This window comes from Puma concolor, chromosome D1 (assembly GCF_028749965.1).
Source record: "Puma concolor isolate L17-30 chromosome D1, mPumCon1.1.hap2, whole genome shotgun sequence".
Classification (NCBI taxonomy): Eukaryota; Metazoa; Chordata; class Mammalia; order Carnivora; family Felidae; genus Puma; species Puma concolor.
Genome location: NC_141676.1, coordinates 50804693 through 50822229, shown reverse-complemented (window position 1 = coordinate 50822229; position 17537 = coordinate 50804693). Strand labels below are relative to the sequence as shown.

The 17537-nt window shown below is 51.4% G+C and overlaps 1 protein-coding gene across 2 annotated transcripts in view; it reads right to left on the bottom strand.

Moving 5' to 3' along the window:
• The window catches only part of LMO1 (LIM domain only 1), a 41320-nt gene that overhangs the window by 17028 nt on the left and 6755 nt on the right, over positions 1 to 17537 (bottom strand). The gene's annotated exons all lie outside the window — the stretch shown is intronic.

Genomic DNA, 17537 nt, shown 5'->3' with positions numbered 1-17537 from the left:
CTGAACCAGAAAACGAGAGTCTGGCAGGAGCTGCAGACACACCGTGAGCGCCAGGGGATCAGAGATTAGGGCCCTTCAAAATCAATTTTGAATTCAAACTTTTAAATGTGTTCTCCAGACATAAGGAGGGGACCCTCCAGGCAAGCTCAGCCTAGCCAGATGCTGGGTTCTGCTTCCTTCTCGAAGCATCCAGAACCTATCTGCTAGCCACTGGGCTGGATGAGGGAAAGGAGGACAAGGGGACTAGGAGGGAGACTCCAGTGCCCCGCACCCAGGAGCCACAGGGACAGGAGCCCCTTCGGCTTTTGCTGACACAGCATGACCTCTGGGGTGCCTGTCTGGGGTCCTTCCTGAAGCTCCCTGGTGAGGCCTTGAGGGCTGCTCCACCCTCCTCTATAGACTTGGATGAGAGAAGCTGAAGGCAAGGTCTTGCAAGGCAAGGCCAGATCCCTATTCACCTCCCAACCTGGTTGAGGAGGCTCACGGGGCACCAGTGGATGAAGCCATTTAGAATAAGAGCCTTGGAGTCAGACGGGCAGGGTTTGTATCTTAGACCAGCCACGGTCTCCCAGAGAGATCTTGGTTCAGGAGTGAATTTCCCTCCCAGAAACCTGGTGGGAGAAAGCTTGCCGTGAGGGTGAGTGTCTTGGAGGGCAGGCCCTGTGAAGTCAGAGTGGTCCGAAGTCCCCCCAGTACAAAGGACAAGAAAGTATCCTGTGTGTGAGTCAGCAGGACAGGCTGGCTGCCGGGAGAGCTGGTGTGGCTGCCACAGGCTGCATCATCCAAGGCATGGTGGCTGCAGCCAAAGAGCTGACAGTCATGCTGTCTGTCACCTGACAGACCGTGTGTGGAGTATTGAGTACAGTTCTGGGCCTGGCATGGTGAGGTGGACAGGGACACACAGGGAACTGGGACTCCTCAGGAAGCTGAGTGGGACCGCCTGCTCAGCCAAACCCCAGAAAAGGCCCCAGGGCTAGGAGCAGGAAGGCCGTGGGAAGCTCAGGAGGGCAGACGATGCTCCTGGCAGCCTCAGCTATGGTCCCCACCCTCCTGCCTGGGTCCCGGCTCAGCCACATTTGTTCCTCCGAGCATAGGATCAACCCACTACTGATGCCTTGCCCCCATCTCTGTGGGGAAGCGGGTCCGTGACGAGACTCTGGCCCCAGTGACCTCACAACCCCCGTTCCCCAGTTCTCCAATTCTCAGGCCACTGCTGCTTTAGGCCACACTCCTGAGACACAAACACGAGTGACTGTGAACGACTCTTCAGCTGAGAGGTGGCAGAAAGGGTGGCCGAAGACTTGGGCCTGCGGAGACCTCACAGGGAGCCCCTTTTGGAATGAGGAGCAAAGGGAAAGGGCTGGGGCTACTGGACCACATATGGGAGGGGAGGCAAGCCCCCCCCCCCCCCCAGCTTGGGAGTGGGCTGTCAGCTCTGCAAGGAAATTACAACATGGGCCTGGGTAATGCTCCTTTTAGTTACAGCATAAACTGCGGCAATAAAGCGTACCTGGGGAATGTTTAGAGAAAGCACTAATGATTTCTTCCCCAGTGGTTAATAAATTCACTTCCAGATCAATTTGTTCGCGATAGAGCCCGGCGAGCGGAACCCGCGCGGCGGGCACAGCCGAGTGTGTCTTTTTCAGTATAAATGATTTATTACGATGATTAGCGGCACATAAACAATTTAAAATACAACGCTAATTAGTTTGGGGAAGAAAGGAGGGGAAAAGCCACCCTGCCTCTCTCCCCATTATGTTCTACTTCCCTAAGTGTGTACTTTTTAATTAAATCCAAATGTCACAATAAATTTAAAGTGTTTTATTACCACTCGGGGTAAGTAAGGCAGTCACGCAAGCCCCCTCTCAGGCATCTACAGGCCAGGCTGGGGGGAGGATTGGGGGCGCCAGCGGGGTCTGTCCATAAACTCTCCTCGAGATGGGAGATCTTTCAGGAGACCTCGGAAGCCCCTCCTGGTTTCTGGCAGCCCCAGGCTGGAAAGCGCTGGGACCGCCCACCTCCCACCTTCCCAGCCAGCCCAAGTGATGTCTCCTCCTTAACATTGGTCCTGACTGGCATGGCCACCTCTCAATGGGCCCACAATACTCCATGCCCTCTCCAAGCTCTCCTCACGTGCTAGGTGTATAGGTGACACTTTTTGTTTCCCTGGCTTCATGCTTGCCGCTTCACATCCAACATCTTACCACGTTCTCCGGTGCTATGAGTAGCAATTATTGTTTCAGTTTTATGGATGGGAAACTGGGGCTCACGGAGGTGGAGCAACTTATCCAAAGACACACAGCTAAAAAGTGGACTTTTTGCAGAATCCTTATTCCTATGGCACCATTCTACCTCAGAGCCCATACCCAGCCATGTCTGGGCCCTGATTTCCCAGTGCCCAGGACGGGGCCGACGACATGATGGCGACTCAGACAGGCCCCTCCAGAGTATAGAGCCCTGCCCTACCCAGAGACACATTTGAGGGAGGAGTTCAGGCAAGGGACCTGGACTCATTAGAGTCCAGTACAAGGTCAGGTTCTGCCATTGAGCCACAACGTAAACTCAGTCAGGTCCTTTAAGCTCTCTGAGCTTCAGCTTCCCCGTCGGCAAAACTGGAGTGTGGCACCCATCTCACAGGGCTAAGGAACCAAAGCAGCTAAACCCACAGAGTGCTTTGCAATCCCTGACATACTGTGTGAGCAGTAATTGTTAATAAAAGCTCTCAGGGTGAGCAGGGATCCAGGAGAACCCCATTTCACAGATCAGAAAACTGAAGCCAGCAGGGGAAAGGACTTACCCAAGGTTCCTCCAAACCTTAGGAGCCCAGAAAGGACCAGGCAAGGAAGCCCAGACAACAAAGGATTTCTCTCCTAAACTCTCCTGTACTGCTTATTTGAAATTACAAATATCCCTAAACACAGAGTTCCCACATGACCTGGCACTTCCACTTCTAACTACACACCCAAGAAAAGCAAAAACATGTGCCCGCACAAAAACTTGTATGTGAATGTTCATATCAGCATTATTCACAACAGCTATAAACGAAACACAATCCAAACATCCATCCACTGATGAGAAGAAAAATAAATGTGATACATACATACAGTGGAGTATTAATTGGTCCATAAAGGGAAGTACCGATTCACACTACAGCATGGACGGGCCTTGAAAACATCAGGCTAGGGAAAAAGTCAACCACAAAGACCACATATTGTATGATTCCATTTATATGAAAAGTCCAGAACAGGCAAATCCACAGAGACAGAAAGTAGATTAGTGGTTGCCAAGGAGTGGGGAATGGGGAGTGACTGCTAATGGGTATGGAGTTTCTTTTTAGGGTGATGGAAGTGTTCTCGAATTAGGTAATGGTGAGGGTTGCACAACTGTGAATATACTAAAAACCACTGAATTATACATTTTAAAAAGGTTAATTGTGTGGCATGCAAATTATGTCTCAATAAAGCTGTTATAAAGGAAAACAAAACAAACAACAACAAAAACAAATACCCTTTTGAGAACAGGAGAAACCAGCTGACAAAAGTCAAGTCCTAGGGTTAGGGGACGAGGCCTGAGAGGTCCAGCAGCCAGGCCCCACAGGGAGGTCCGGCCCTGCTCACCCCATCTGCAGTCGGATGCTCCCCAGGGAGGACAGGGCTCCAGAGTGCCCCCTTGCCTCCTCCCGGCCCTCCCCATCCGGAAACCTGACTGTGCCCACTTTTCCAGCCCTGCTTCCCAGGAAATTCAGACACTACTGGATCCACCACTCTTCTCTGACCTGTTTGCTTCCACTATTGCATTCATGTTTTGTCTTTTGTTGGAATTTCTGCATCTTCTGAGGCCTACGCCCGACCCAAAAACTGGGCGTGCCTGTGGGGGGACGGCGCCTCTCTCAGACCTTGAGCCTGTCCTACATTAGGCACCACAAGTTATGGTACGTGCATAATGAGTAAGATCACAGTGAGGCCCTCCAGGCCCCCCAGCCCAGATTCAGTTAAGGAGTGCTGCCCTCTCCCGCTGGGACAGGGGTGTGAAGGCTTGGATCCAGGCCACAGAGGCTGCCTCTGGGTCAAATGAAAACGACTGGAGGGAGAGAGCGCCCTTCGTGGCTAATCTGAGAGGGTGACTCAAAAAGATGAAGCATCCTGGCCAACAGGGGGCACCAGGCTGGCACTGTGACAGGCACACCCAGCCACACCCCCCTCCTGGGTCTGGAGGGATGACCAAGGTTAGGTTAAAGGTTGTTAGGGCACCTCAGGCTTCATCTGAGCGCACAAACCAGCCTCCAAGTCTCCCACATGTGGAAAGAGCCCCCAAGAGGGGACAGGACAGCTCTGGTCACTAGAGAAGGGTACCTGTGCCGTGGGGCAAGAGGACATAGACCCATTTCCTAGGCACGAGGCTGGTTCCATGAGTCTCCATGGCTTCATCATGGGCTGCTGTCTCAGGAAGCTGCCCCTTAGGGAAACTATCCCCTAGCTTCTCCAAACTTCTCTTCCAAAGCCCTGCGGGTCAGGACGTCTCAGGGGTAAGGGGTGGCAGGCACCCTTCACTTACGCAGCCACCATGTTCTCACTAACAACTCTGCAGGTGGGCACAGTGCTTTCTAGTGAGCAAAACACACAAAAACATTTTCTCCCATCTGAGTTCTCTGCAAAGGACAGGCAACAGGCTTAGAAAGGATGCGTGGTTTTGCACAGGGTCACACAGCAGCAGGTAGAAGAACTAGACATGCCTGAGGTCTCACTGTCAGAGGAAGGCAGAGTAGGGCTGGAATCCAAAGTCCACGCTTATAACCTCCCTCCGAAGTCAAAAGAAAGCCACCTCTGCGGTAAGCTGTCACACCCTCACGCAGCTGCTGTTGCTTTTAGAAAATTTGACAGATTTCACATCTGCCTGTGTCTGGGCTGATGCTCTTGGGGTTTTTCTCCTCTTAGGGGAGGGAATCCAAAGCCTTCACCCTGGAAGAGAAGGCAGAGCTCCTAGGAGTGTGGGCCCTGGAGAGAAGAGGGTGTGGCTGGAGACAGGATGGAGTGGGTGGGTGGGGGTGGTTTGAGTCACCCCTGGGCAGCCAGGCAGGAGCGGCGCCACCCACAGATGCCCCTGAGAGTCAGCTCACTGCACAGGCAAGACCTTGTTTCATTTGTACCACATGGAGGTGCCCTGAGACACGAATTCTGTTCTTCTCAGGGCCTACCTGAGCTATATATAATTGGGGAGTAGACTATATTAGACGCAGACAAGGTAGAAATACTTAGCTCTGTCCCAGAATCAGCTTTCATGGAAGCCAGTCTGAGAGAGAAAACTGGCCCAGAGCTAGGAGGCCAAGAAACTCTTTACAGAAAGATCACATGAGGCAGAGGGGTTAGGAAATGGCCCATGGATGGCTGGGCAGGTCTGGACTGGCTGCTTTTCCCCATCCTGGTATGCTCCTGCTTGCCTCAGGCCCACGGGCTTCAGGTCATTCCTTTGGAACCTGGAAAGTCAGGATCTTGGTCCAGTCATGAGGAAGCAATAGAGAGCAAGGGTAGGGTCAAAGGAAGCCTCAGGCCAAAGACAGGCAGACAAGCAAGGGCCTCTGGGACAGAGGTAGGTTAGGACAGGTTTGGAGCCAGGTCCTCTAGTCTGCCTTCCTTCGGGCTCAACTCCAGAAGTTCAGGCCCGGCTACTGGCAACCAAGAGGCTCTAGCCAGGATCTTCATCACTGGGAGACCTCAGATGAGCCATCACATTCCAAGGCCACACTTCCAGTCATGCCCTCTACCCTTTTTTTCCTGGACTTCAACTGCCTCCTCTCTTAACCATCCAGACCCCCATTTGCACCCCATCACCTCACATGTGCAGACTGCAGACTCAGAAGGAAATGGAGGAAATGGGAGGAAATGGGAGGAAATGGGAGGAAACAGAGAGAGAGGGAGGGAGGGAGGGAGGGAGGGAGGGAAGGAGGAAGGGAGGGAGGGAGGGAGGGAGGGAGGGAGGGAGGGAGGAAGGAAGGAAGGAAGGAAGGAAGGAAGGAAGGAAGGAAGGAGCAGGGAGCAGTCTGATGCTGGAGGGGTGGGGAGCAGATACTCTGGGAAGCTCAAAAGGAAAAATGCTTCCCCCTCACATTATGCATTGTCTTTTCTACCCCTCTGATTTATTTTCCCCAGAGTAGCTGTGGTTTAATAATATATTTGGTCTTTGTCTCCGGTTCTTGGCACAGAGCTTCTAAAACCCTTGATTTTCCTGAGTGATAGGAATATCTTCTGTTATTCCTGAGGAGCCCCTTCTGAGCCCACCTGCGTTTATGCTATTGAGGTGACTTAAGGTGAGGACCTCAGCCAGCCTCAGGATGGGGCTGGTCACCAGAAAGACCCAGCAATTAGAGGGCTGGGACTTTCAGCCCTGTGTACTGACAGACCTCCAGGAAAGACAGGGAGGGGGCTGGAGATTAAGCTTCAAAAAAAACTCTTGAACAAAACTTGATGAGCTCTAGGTTGAGGAATGCATCCGTGTGCCAGAAGGGTGATGTACCCCAGTTCCCCAGGGACAGAAGCTTCTGTGCTCAGGACCCCTCTCCCCAGACCTCACCTTATGTACCTCTTCATCTGTAGCTTTTATAGTAAACTGGTCAGTATAAGAAAGTGTTTCTCTGAGTTCTGTGAGCCATCCTGCAAAATTCTCTAACCTGAGGAGGAGATCATGGGAACTCTGATTTAGAGCAGACCTGCCAGAAGTATAGATGACATCCTGGATTTGTGATTGGCCTCTGAAGTGGGGACAGTCTTGTGAGACTGAGCCCTTCATCTGTGGGAGCTGATGCCAGAGAATGTCAGAACGGAGTTAAATTGTAGGACACCTAGTCGGTGTCCATTGAGAACTGGAGAACTGCTGGGTGGTGTTGGAAAACATACCAGAGCAGTACAAACAATCTTAATAAAGTGTAACTCTATCCTCTCTCTAGAACACAGCAATCCTTGTGATCTTCTCTGCTCCTCTCCAACCTCTTTCACCTGTTCGTTCGTTCATTCATTCGTTCATTCATTCACTCACTATTCACTTAATAAGTATTTGCTAAGCATCTGCTACTAGGAACTAGCCCCTAACACATATATTTTGATAATAATTATACTAACATTAATGATTTTTCATCAAGAAAGTAGTTCTTAATGAGCTCTATTAAGTCAATTTGATTCCTTGATCAATTTTCTACTCACTAGCGTTAAACCAAGATTTGCCCCCCTTTCCTGTTTTTATTTCACTAGAATTCTTGTTTTTTTTTTTTCCTAGCACTTAAAAAAATTATTTTTTTCAACAACCTTACTGGAATTATTTTTAAGGGGATTGGTTATTTTTAAGTTTGAAGTGACTATTTGGTTCATGATCAGTTTTTGGCTCATATTAAATCTTATGAACTAGAGCTTTTGACATGGTTGAGATTTCTTTTGTGGTAATTACTTCTACCAAAAAATGTTTCCTGAGCCAACTTTGGCAGATCTAAATTTTGTCAGGAAGATTTGATTCCTCCATCAAATCTTAGTCAATAACATATTTTGCCAGGTGCGATCTTAACTGCTGCCAGTTTTGCTTTGTGTTAATTATTTCAACCAATTTTGATTTTTTTTTCCGGGATCATATTTTTTAATTGTTACATTTTCAATAATATTAATAAGATGTTATTCTCTCACATGCAAGGCATATTTTGGCACTGATCTGATAAAAAATTCTGAGGATCAAAGAGCAGTGTGAAAACATCCAGGGACAAAAAGACAGGTGACACTCTGTACTTGGGCTGACTACCAGGTCAGAACCCTGTACCTGCGGGAGACCTGTCCACTGCCTTTTGCTCCTCCAGAGCCCTAGCTCCTGCCAAGACACCTCACAGATGGAAAACAGCTTCTGGCTTGAGTAAGAACCGTTGACTGCTAGAGACAGCCTCTAACTGACAAGCAAAGAGATGGGGTATAGCCCCGGCATCCCATCGTGGGCTGGAGGCAGCCTCTGCTGGGCCTCAGACTTTTCTACTCAGAAAGTATCTTAGAGACATTCAGCTGAGAGAGGGAATAGATGCTTCTTGGTGCCTTAGTTTCCCTGCCATAAAAGGAGGTAACTAACCAGGATCCCTTCAGGCCTGAGGCTGTGACTTGTGTTCACTGGCCTCCAGGCTCTGGGCTTGCTTCAGGGGTCCCCTCTGCCTCTTAGTTGTGGATCTGCCTGGGAACAGCTGGAAACCAGACCATCCACCTGGATTCAAATGTGGCAAGACCAAGTATGGAGGGCCGGAGGCCAGAGATGTCCTTGCCTGGAATCTCTACTTCTCTGACCCCAGACACCACAGAAAAAGAAACCTTGTCAGGATGGTTTCTTGCTCCTGGCCTTGGCCTCAGAACATTCGTTCCCCACAGTTATGTCTCCATACACAGTACCACTAGGCATCAAGCCACCAACAGCCCCTGCAATGTAAATAGTGAAGCACAGACCCAGAGGGTGGAAGGGGCCAGTCCGTGGACATACTGTGAGTTGGGGACAGAGCCAGGCTATGGGTGCAGGAGTCCTGGCTCGGCCCTGTGCTCCAGCTCATAGGAGAGCCTCCTCTAGTCCTGCTCCCATTGAAGAACTCTTCAAGTGGTCTCCACCCAGGCTGCCCCAAAGATGCTGGTCCCCCCTGGCCTGGCAACAGCCAGGGGGAGGTTGAGGCCCTCAGTCCAACAGCCTCAGAAAGACTGGCTCAGGAGGAACCACCCTCACCTCCTCCCAGAGTCACCACTGAATGAGAAGAGAGGCCCTTAGGTAATGAACAGCTGCTCTGTAGGCTCCTAGTGTCCTCAGCAAACTTACCATCTGTCAAACAAGGAATCCAGAGGTTTCCATCCCTAGCCCTGGTCCCTGTGTGTGCTTACAATCAGTGCTACTGCCTCTTACCACTCGGGTCAGGGAGGCCTAGGAGTGTCTTTACCACTACCTCCCCAAGCTTATGGCGGGCAGAGGCCTGGTTCTCATCTCAAGTCTGCCACATACCAACTTGCTGGGCTATCCTAGGCAAGTGTCTTTCCCTCTCTGAGCACAACGTCCTCCTCTGCAAAATGGGTCTAGTGTTTGATCTTCCAGACTCCCAAGGGAGCCGTGAAGATTAAGCGAAAGGCTTTGAGACATCTGTGGCTTTCCCGGGTGTGAGGCAGAGGCAATGGGCCTCCTGGGGATGGAGCTGATATTTCATTCTCTCTGGGGGCAGCTAAACTGTTGGACACCTGAGGCCTGAGATGCTGTGCCAGAGGCTCACCTCTCACAGTAGGCTGATTTCTAACATGGTCCCAATGATCCCATTTTCTGATATCCATGCCCTTGTGTAATCCTCCCACTTCCTTGAGTATGAGCTGGACCTAGGGACTTGCTCCCAAGGAAGAAAATGCAGCCAAAGTGATGGAATGTCACATCTGTGATTAGACGTGTCACATCTTATAAAAGACTGTGAGCTACTGCTTGCTAGCAGACACTCTCTCTTGACGGCTTTAAGGAAACAAGCTGCCATGTTGGAGAGGCCCACGTGGCATGGAAATGAGGGCTGTCTCTGATCCACAGTCAGTTAGGAATGGGCCCCCCCAGTCCAACAGCCCATGAGGAACTGAATCCTGCCAACAACCAAATAAGTGAATGGGAAAGCTCAATCCCCAGATGAATCCCGACATGAGACCACAGCCCCGGCCAACACCGTAATTATCGTCTGTAAAAAAGACCCTGAGCAGAGGACCCCGCTAAGCTGCACCTGGGCCCCTGACCCATGGAAACCATGAGATTAAAAAATGAGTGTTGTTTTAAGACGGTAAATTGTGAAATAATTTGTTACGCAGCAATAGGTAGCTAATACACTACCTCACTGGCGTACCACACAGGGCAGGGACCTCTCCTCAGGCCAGAGAGAGGGGACCCTGAAGATCCATCCCAGCCCTATAATCCACGTTGCTGTGAGTTTCCCTATGGAGTCCAGTCCTTGCTGTGGAGTACTCGGGGGAGCCCAGAGGACAGAGCCCCCTTGCTTTCTGCTGGGCCGACCAGGAAAGCGGGCGGAGCTGACCCACCTCACCACGCTATAGCCCTAGGTCCTTTCCGAACAGCAATTCTCCTGGGTCTCTGAACCCCACGCATGTCTGGAGCAGAGTCAGTATTTCAAAGCACAATCACTTCCACTTTCTCCCCTGTTCCTCACTAAAACCTAAGGAAGGCTAGGGAACCGTACCAGTCATCTACAAGACCATCAGGAGCCTGGCCAACTGAAGCCTCGACGGACCTAGCAGACGGTCTTAATCACACCTGTTTGATGAGTCGGAATTACGATTACCATTTATCATTCAGAATCACCACACGGCAGAGGCAGGATCTGAACCCAGTCTGTGTGACTCAAAGCCCACGTGAGCTCCCCTTGCTTTACAAAAGGGAAAGCTGAGAAACAGGGCGCTCCAGCATCCGGATGGCACCCGCAGGCAGTCCCCCGCATAGTCCTTCCCAGACACCAGGGATCAGGAATTGGGCCTTGTAAAGATTCAGGGAAGGGAGAGACAGGACAAAGCAGGTGCTTGGGCCCGAGCGGCGGCCACTTACGTGGGAAGACTGGGTCTCCGTCCCCTCTCTATCAAGTCATCACACTAACGGGTGAGGCTGAGTTATTAAACCTCCCTTCTGGGGTGCCACACAGGTTTTCTCCACTGAGACTCAGAGCGGAGGGGTGGCTGCTCCCGCCACACAATATTAAAATGTCAGGAGTTTAAGGCCTGCGCTGGTTGAGTCATAAGTTATCAGCACCCAGTGAGGGCCGACAGAATGCCTCCCTTAAATTATTAAGCAGAAAGCGTCAGACTGTAATATTTTGCTAAACCAAAGTACAGACACAGACAAAGATGTCATTTCAATATTTGAAACCAGCAAGTTTAATTTAAAATAAGAGCAAACCAATAAGCTCAGAACATAGTGGCGTGTGAGAGGAAAATTATACTGTGAGAGGAAAAAAAGTGGAAGGACTTAAGAAATTTATAAAAGTAATCTCCAAGTGGAAATTAGAAATCAAGGCCTAGAAACAGAATAACACAAAAGAAATATTACTGTCCACTTTCTAAATCAATATAACACTGCTCCACGCCGGAATTACCATGGTAACTCAAGTAAAAAGAATCAAGCAATTCTTATTATTTCAAAATAAAATCACAGCCTGAAGCCTGGGTTTTATTACAACCACTGATAGATCGCTGGCTTGTATTTATCTGAAATATTGCTTTTCAATCAGCTGGTTTATGAATGTACACAGGCCTCTCACCAGCCCACTTACCGCCCCGTTTTGAGGTGAAGGGCTAACCAATGAATTGATTCCTGCCTGACTGCATCTGCATACACGCCCAGGCTGGAGTCAGCCCTGGTAACCACGGAGCTTCTCACCCCTTCCAACCATCCAGGGGCACTGCAGGGCAGAGTGGAAAAGCCAGAGAAGCCAGAGGGGGGCTGACCTCATTGTGGTTCCCCTCCAGGCTTGCCGCCTCCAATGGCAGCCCCAAAAAACCACCCAGACAGCCAGCTTCCCTCACCTTGTCCCCAGGCATCCTGGCTGGCTGGAACACCAGCTGGCTCCACCTCTTCCCCCCTCTGAACCCTCCCTGGGTGTCCTTCTCCCCCAGCTCCAAGTCTGTCAGTTGGAACAGGGAGGGAGCCGAGCGCAGAGAAGGATGGCACACTCTGTAGTCAGATGGCCTGAACTCAGGCACTTGCAGGTGGGGGACCTGCGACCAGCTACACAGCCTTTTTGGATGGCGGTTTTCTCATCTGTGAAATGAGGATAATACGAGCAGCTCTTTCTAGGGTGGTTCAGGGTATTATGTGAGATCTTACGTGGGAGATGCTTTGGTGGACTGAGTACAGAAATGACCCCAATTCTCTACTCCTCCTGCTGGTATGTATGCACACCCTTTGTAATGTGAGTCTCTACCTCTTTCCTTTAAGGGCAGAATCTGACCACCCCAACCCAGTCCCTGAACTTGGGCTGGCCTTGTGATTTATTTTGGCCGACAGAATGTGGCAAAAGCGAAACCTGTCGGAACCAAACCTTGGCCTCAAGAAACCTTGTAGACTTCCACTCTACCTCCTGACCTGTCTCTGCCATGAAAACAGGCTGGAAGGGCTTGCTGGATGATGAGGGACTTGTATCCCTGGTGTCCAGTGGATCGGCCATCTGCCAGGCATGAGAGAGTTCAGTTGAGACCCGAGAAACTGCTCAGCCAAGCCCAGCCCAAATCACTGACCTACAGATTCAAGAGCCAAATGGATACTTGTTGTTTTGAACCTCTGAGTTGGGGGTGGTTGGTTACGCAGCAATGACTTACTAACACACACACAGTGCACAATGCCTCACTTTCAAGTAAGGGTTCAGTAAAACAATAGCAAGTGTGTTTCTATGACTCCTGAAGACTGAGAAGCTGCAGCCAAAGAGATCAGACTGTAAGCTCTGCACAAAGCAATGTTGCTCCAGAGGCATGAGGCTTCCTGGTTTATCAAGTGTGTACGTGGACGTTATCGTTCCCATTCTAGAGACATGAAAACTGAAGCCCAGTAAATTGTCTGAAGTCACATAGCAGTCAGCTGGGACCTAGCACACAGGTCTCCTGAATCAGGCTGTACTCGAAGACAGCAGGCCACTCAAGACAGCTCAGTTGGGAAGAGGCAGGAGTTAGGAGCCAGTGACCCACTCTGACCCGGCAGGTCTGCACTCTGAGGCATCTGTCCCTGCAACCTAGACCAGCCTGCTCACTCCTGTCACATCACCTGCCTTTAATTTGCCTCAAGTTGTGTCAGCCACCGTGGACTCCTGCCTTAGACAAAACACAAAATGAACACACTCCAACAAGAGACCAGCTTGTTGCTAGGTAGGGTGGATGCGACTCTGAGCATGGCTTGGAATGGTCTGTAAGAGGCTCTGACCACCTGCAGGCTCCTGCAAGGTCATCTACAGGGGAAAGGGCATGCCAGGCGAGGGGAACAACATGAACAAGAACACAGTGGTACATGCCGGAGTCCGCCTGCAACACAAAAGCAGAGCGAATACGTTAGCCCCGCATTGGATAGCTAGCGTGGCAGAGGGTCTCAGGCATCATGTCAGGATAGCAGAGGCTGGGTTCCTGGTTGTAGCAAGAACCAGGAGAAGGATGCTAGGTGGGATGGAAGAATGGCAGTGGCAGAAAAGAAACAGGTGGGTCCAGAGCCCCCGATGAATGCAATCCAGGGGTGTGCTGATAAATACTTAACAATTGGCTCTCTGAGAAAAAGCCCTTATTTGTATGGTTTGCCGATTTCCACGGTGTTAGTACTCCCACCATGGCTGATTTCAAGCTATCAACCTGATGCCACAGAACTCAGAGTTGGGAAGAGATGTGTAGGCCAGTGCAAGTTGGCTCCACTGGTGTGGTCCTATCCTGAGTGCAGACCTGTCAGGAAAACTCACCCTAGCAATACCATGAAGACTTAAACGTGAGGGTGGGAGGATGTCCTGCATGCCTCCGTGTCCTTCAATTATAGACAGGGCAGGTAGGATGGGGTACATGCCATATGCACCTTTGGGGTGCTCTGGTCCATGAAGGCCCAGGCCAGGTTAGAGCCCATCAGCACATGCCAGGAGGACTTCCATTTGAGGACAGAATCGTGTCCTGTGGGCTGTCGGCAGGCTGGCTGGGGCCACGACTGGGATGCTCAGGCACCCGGTGCCGGTATAGCTGATGTCTCGCCTAGTCAGAGTTTTCTACCACCTCATCATGCCTTGGAGAGAGGGTCAGAGGTCATGGAAGCTGGGCACAGAGCTCAGAAAGGTGCTGAAGCTCTGCGCTCCCTACAGAACCCTGGGCAACTCTCCTGCCCATTTTCCTCAACCGTCCCCCTATAAGTGGATGGGCTTGCAAAGAGTGGTCTTGAAGGCTTCTTCCTACAATGCTACCTGCCTTGGAGATCTGGACAGTGGTAAGTAGTGAAGACAGCCTGCCTCCTGGATGGCAGTGATCAATGGCCATGATGGGTAAACTGGAAGAGGGAGAGTGAGTGAACAAGGCACCAAATTGGGTGCCAGATTATTTGATCATACTCCAGCTGTGTGGAGAACACTTCCCACAGGCATGAGGCCTCCTGGTTTATCAAACGTATACACGGATATTATCTTATTTAATCCTCATTAACAACCCAACCATTTAGACATGGTTGTTCTCGTTGTGGAGATGAGATGGTATGGAGGCAAAGCAACCTCAACATCAGGTGGGCATGGAACACAAAACCACAGTGGGCACGTTGGACCTGCACAGCTTAGCAGAATGGTGGAGGCAGCAATGAGCCCAGTGGTGCCTGGCACACTGGGGAACCAGTGCCCTTTTCCTCTACCTTCCTCCCTAACTCCTTCCAATCTCCTAGCACCCCTGATAAGGAGTTCCTCTGGTCCCTGGAGGTGGATCTGAACAAGAGCCTTGGCCTGCTGGCTACTTATGGGCAGGTCTGCCCTGGGTGGATATAGCTCTGGAGGGGGCCCGCATTTGGTGGGGACCCCAACATGGCTTGGGTCGTGTCCCTGGGAGGCTCTCCAGCTCCGTCTCCTGCTCAGAGAAGGCCTGGTCTGTCCAACCATGGCCACTTCTCAACTCTGGCAGCCAGGTGCCCGCGGCCCACTGCTCTGAGGCCGAACCTCATGTTCCTCTGCCCACGACCACAGAGGGGTAGCCGCCAATGCTTGCTGGCAATCATTCATCTGTTCCAAGGGAGAGAGACCAAAATAGATCTCCTCTTGGTCCTGCTCACAAATGGGGCCTGCTGGGAGGCTCCTTAAATGGAAGTGGGTGGGGCAGCCACCTGGTCTGACTCTGGGACACTGGCTGGGGTGGGGAATCAATTCTCTGAGGGATGAAAGGCAGGCCCAGGTTCTAGGAAAATGCGCACTTCCATGTGCTAAAAGCATCTTTGTGGGACATGTTCAGAAAGGGAGAGAGAGAGACCGTAAGAGAGACAGGCAGCTCCTGCAGCGACAGAGGCCAAGTGAGCGGCTACGTCAGCGCCAAGCCCCGGCACGCAAAGGGTGAAGCTTTTAGGCGAGCAGCGGCCAGTGATCTCAGCTTCCCCCAGTCCTAATGCTCCTGAAAGGCTCTCTCCCACTCCCTGTAATTGGGCATCAGTAGTTAATGCAGTATTGACTGCATTACACGCTCCCGTGCCTCCCCTCACTAATGCCAATTGCATCACCTTGTACAGTCACCGGCTTGCTTAGCCAATAGCCGTTAAAAGCAATCCAAATCATGAATCATATGGGAAACTTTTAGCAAGACACTGCCATCCAAGGAGACAATTTACAGTTGAGTTAATCTGGGTACATTAGCGAGACATGGATTCTGGACGACAGACCAATTTATGTTGTTTCCCTGTCCCCCACCCCCCCCCCCCCTTAGTGCTCCATGTGGGCAAATGAACGGAAGAGCAGGGAACAGAGAAATGCACCTGCTTCTTTACCCAAGGCTCTGGGAGGGGGTGAGGGAGACCCATCTTTACAGGCTCTCTGCCTGGCTGAATTGGGGCAGGAAGGGTAAGCAGCTGTACATGCTGCTCAAGATCTGTGAAGCCTTGTTTTCAGCAGCGAGGAGGTAGCTGCGGCCGGAGCTGGCATGGGAGCTACAGATGGAGACCCTTCTCTTCTAGGCACCAGGCAAGTGTCAGGCCTGGGCCCCATGCTACTGGCCTCACAAGGCCTTTACCAGTCCTCAGTAGGCACCAGTATCTCCTGGACTCTGACTTCCTGCTGACCCACTGGGGTCTCTGGCATGGAACAGCACCAGGGCCCACTCCCTGCCTCCATCTCTGGGACCAGGAAGGTCCTGGCCACACTCTGCTAGAAGAGACCCCCAAGGACTCTTCTCAGTCCAGAGCATGATGGGCTATCCCAGGAGGCCTTGCCAATGGCTGAGCAAAAGCTGGTCAGTACCCAAGAATAGCCAAGAGACTGCCCTGGTGGATCAACCAGGTCCACTGTGGAGGTCACACTCATAGTGGTCATTAACAATTGAAGACTCGCTGTCTGGCCCTCCTCAGTCCAGCTCCGCTGTCCTTAGGCAATTTCACTTATTAAAAATGCTCTAAGGATCATGTCTGGTGTTTAGTTCTCCAATTTGCCTGCTGTGCCCTGTGGTCACTCCAGTCTTCTGGCTGGGCCTTTGCAGAGGCAGCTTACCTGCCCTTCTCTAGCATGTACTTGGTCCAACACCCCTGAGAGGGTGCCCTCTGCATCCTCTCCTGCCCAGTCCCCCACAATCCAAGGCTCTCACTGCTCCTGGGGCTGCTGGACCCTCTGCTGCCTGCCTCTACTCAAGGGTCTCTTCTCCAATGGCCTGAGGGCTAATCTGGCTCTCTGTGCTCAGAGCTCCCTTTGCTCTCCTAGATTGCAAGCCTCTCCAGAAGGCCCGCAGCCTAGTGCCAGCTCAGGCACAGGTGCCAGGGAAAGAAGGGCTGTTTCTCCGGGAAAGTTGGAGCAGGGCTTCCTTTGCTGACAGGCAGGCCCGACGGCATTTAGAAAGCCTGGACCCTGAGTTCCAGTAAAGTGGAGATGGCTAGGCCAAGAGCAAGCATCCAAATGAAAGCAATTAATCTTAAAACCAGAAGTTTAACCATTTGCAAAACAGATCTTTCCTCTCTGTGGTGGCCCTTCACTGCTCGACCTAATGGATTACTTTATTAATAATGCACTGTGCTTAAAAGCAAAAAAAAAAAAAAAAAAATTTTTTTTTTCTGACGATTCAATAGTTCAGAAAGTCTCTTAAACCCGTTGCTACGGCAAAGCGATTGATATTTTATTATCTTTCAGAAGTGCAACATGAAAGCCCCGCAGCCCAGCAGAGCAAGAGCTTTGGTCCTCGGTAGCTGGCAGACCTGACTTCAACCAGAGGAGCCCCAGCCCCTTCCAACAAGATGCTGTCAGGTGGAGAAAAGGCATTGGGGGTGGTTAATAAGGGCCCGAGTCCCTGCTGCAGCCAGACAAAGGGTGCAGTGCTGCATCCCTGAGGGACATGCTTCTTGGGGGCCCTGGGGGCCAGTGCTGCCACCCAGCTCACAGGGCCACCTGCTGAAAGGGGTAAGTGCCAGGAAGAAATTAGGCAGCAGGCACAGAGGGGCAGGTGAGCGGATCTAGAGTCTTTCTCCCTTCCCCTACTGACGGTGCCACCCGCAGGGGTTCTTGGAATTGGAGGAGGCCAGACTCTAATATGAAGTGGAGGGGAGATTTACGAGCAGGAAGATTGCTTTTGGAGGACACCTCTGGGCTGGGCAGGACAAGAATCAAATGGCTCCTCAGGGCCCCAGCTGTCTACTTTCCTTGTGCTGTTATGGGCCCCCAGAGCTCAGTGGTATGAACTGTAGTGGGCACCACACTGCTTAGACTGGACAGAGAAGGGGACCAAGGGGCATCCTGAGCTCCCCTCTGCAGATCTGGTGGAGACTAGGGGAAACACATATGCCCAAGGTGGTTGAGGTGCACTGCAGTCTGGAGGCAGGAGACTGGCTAAAATGACCTC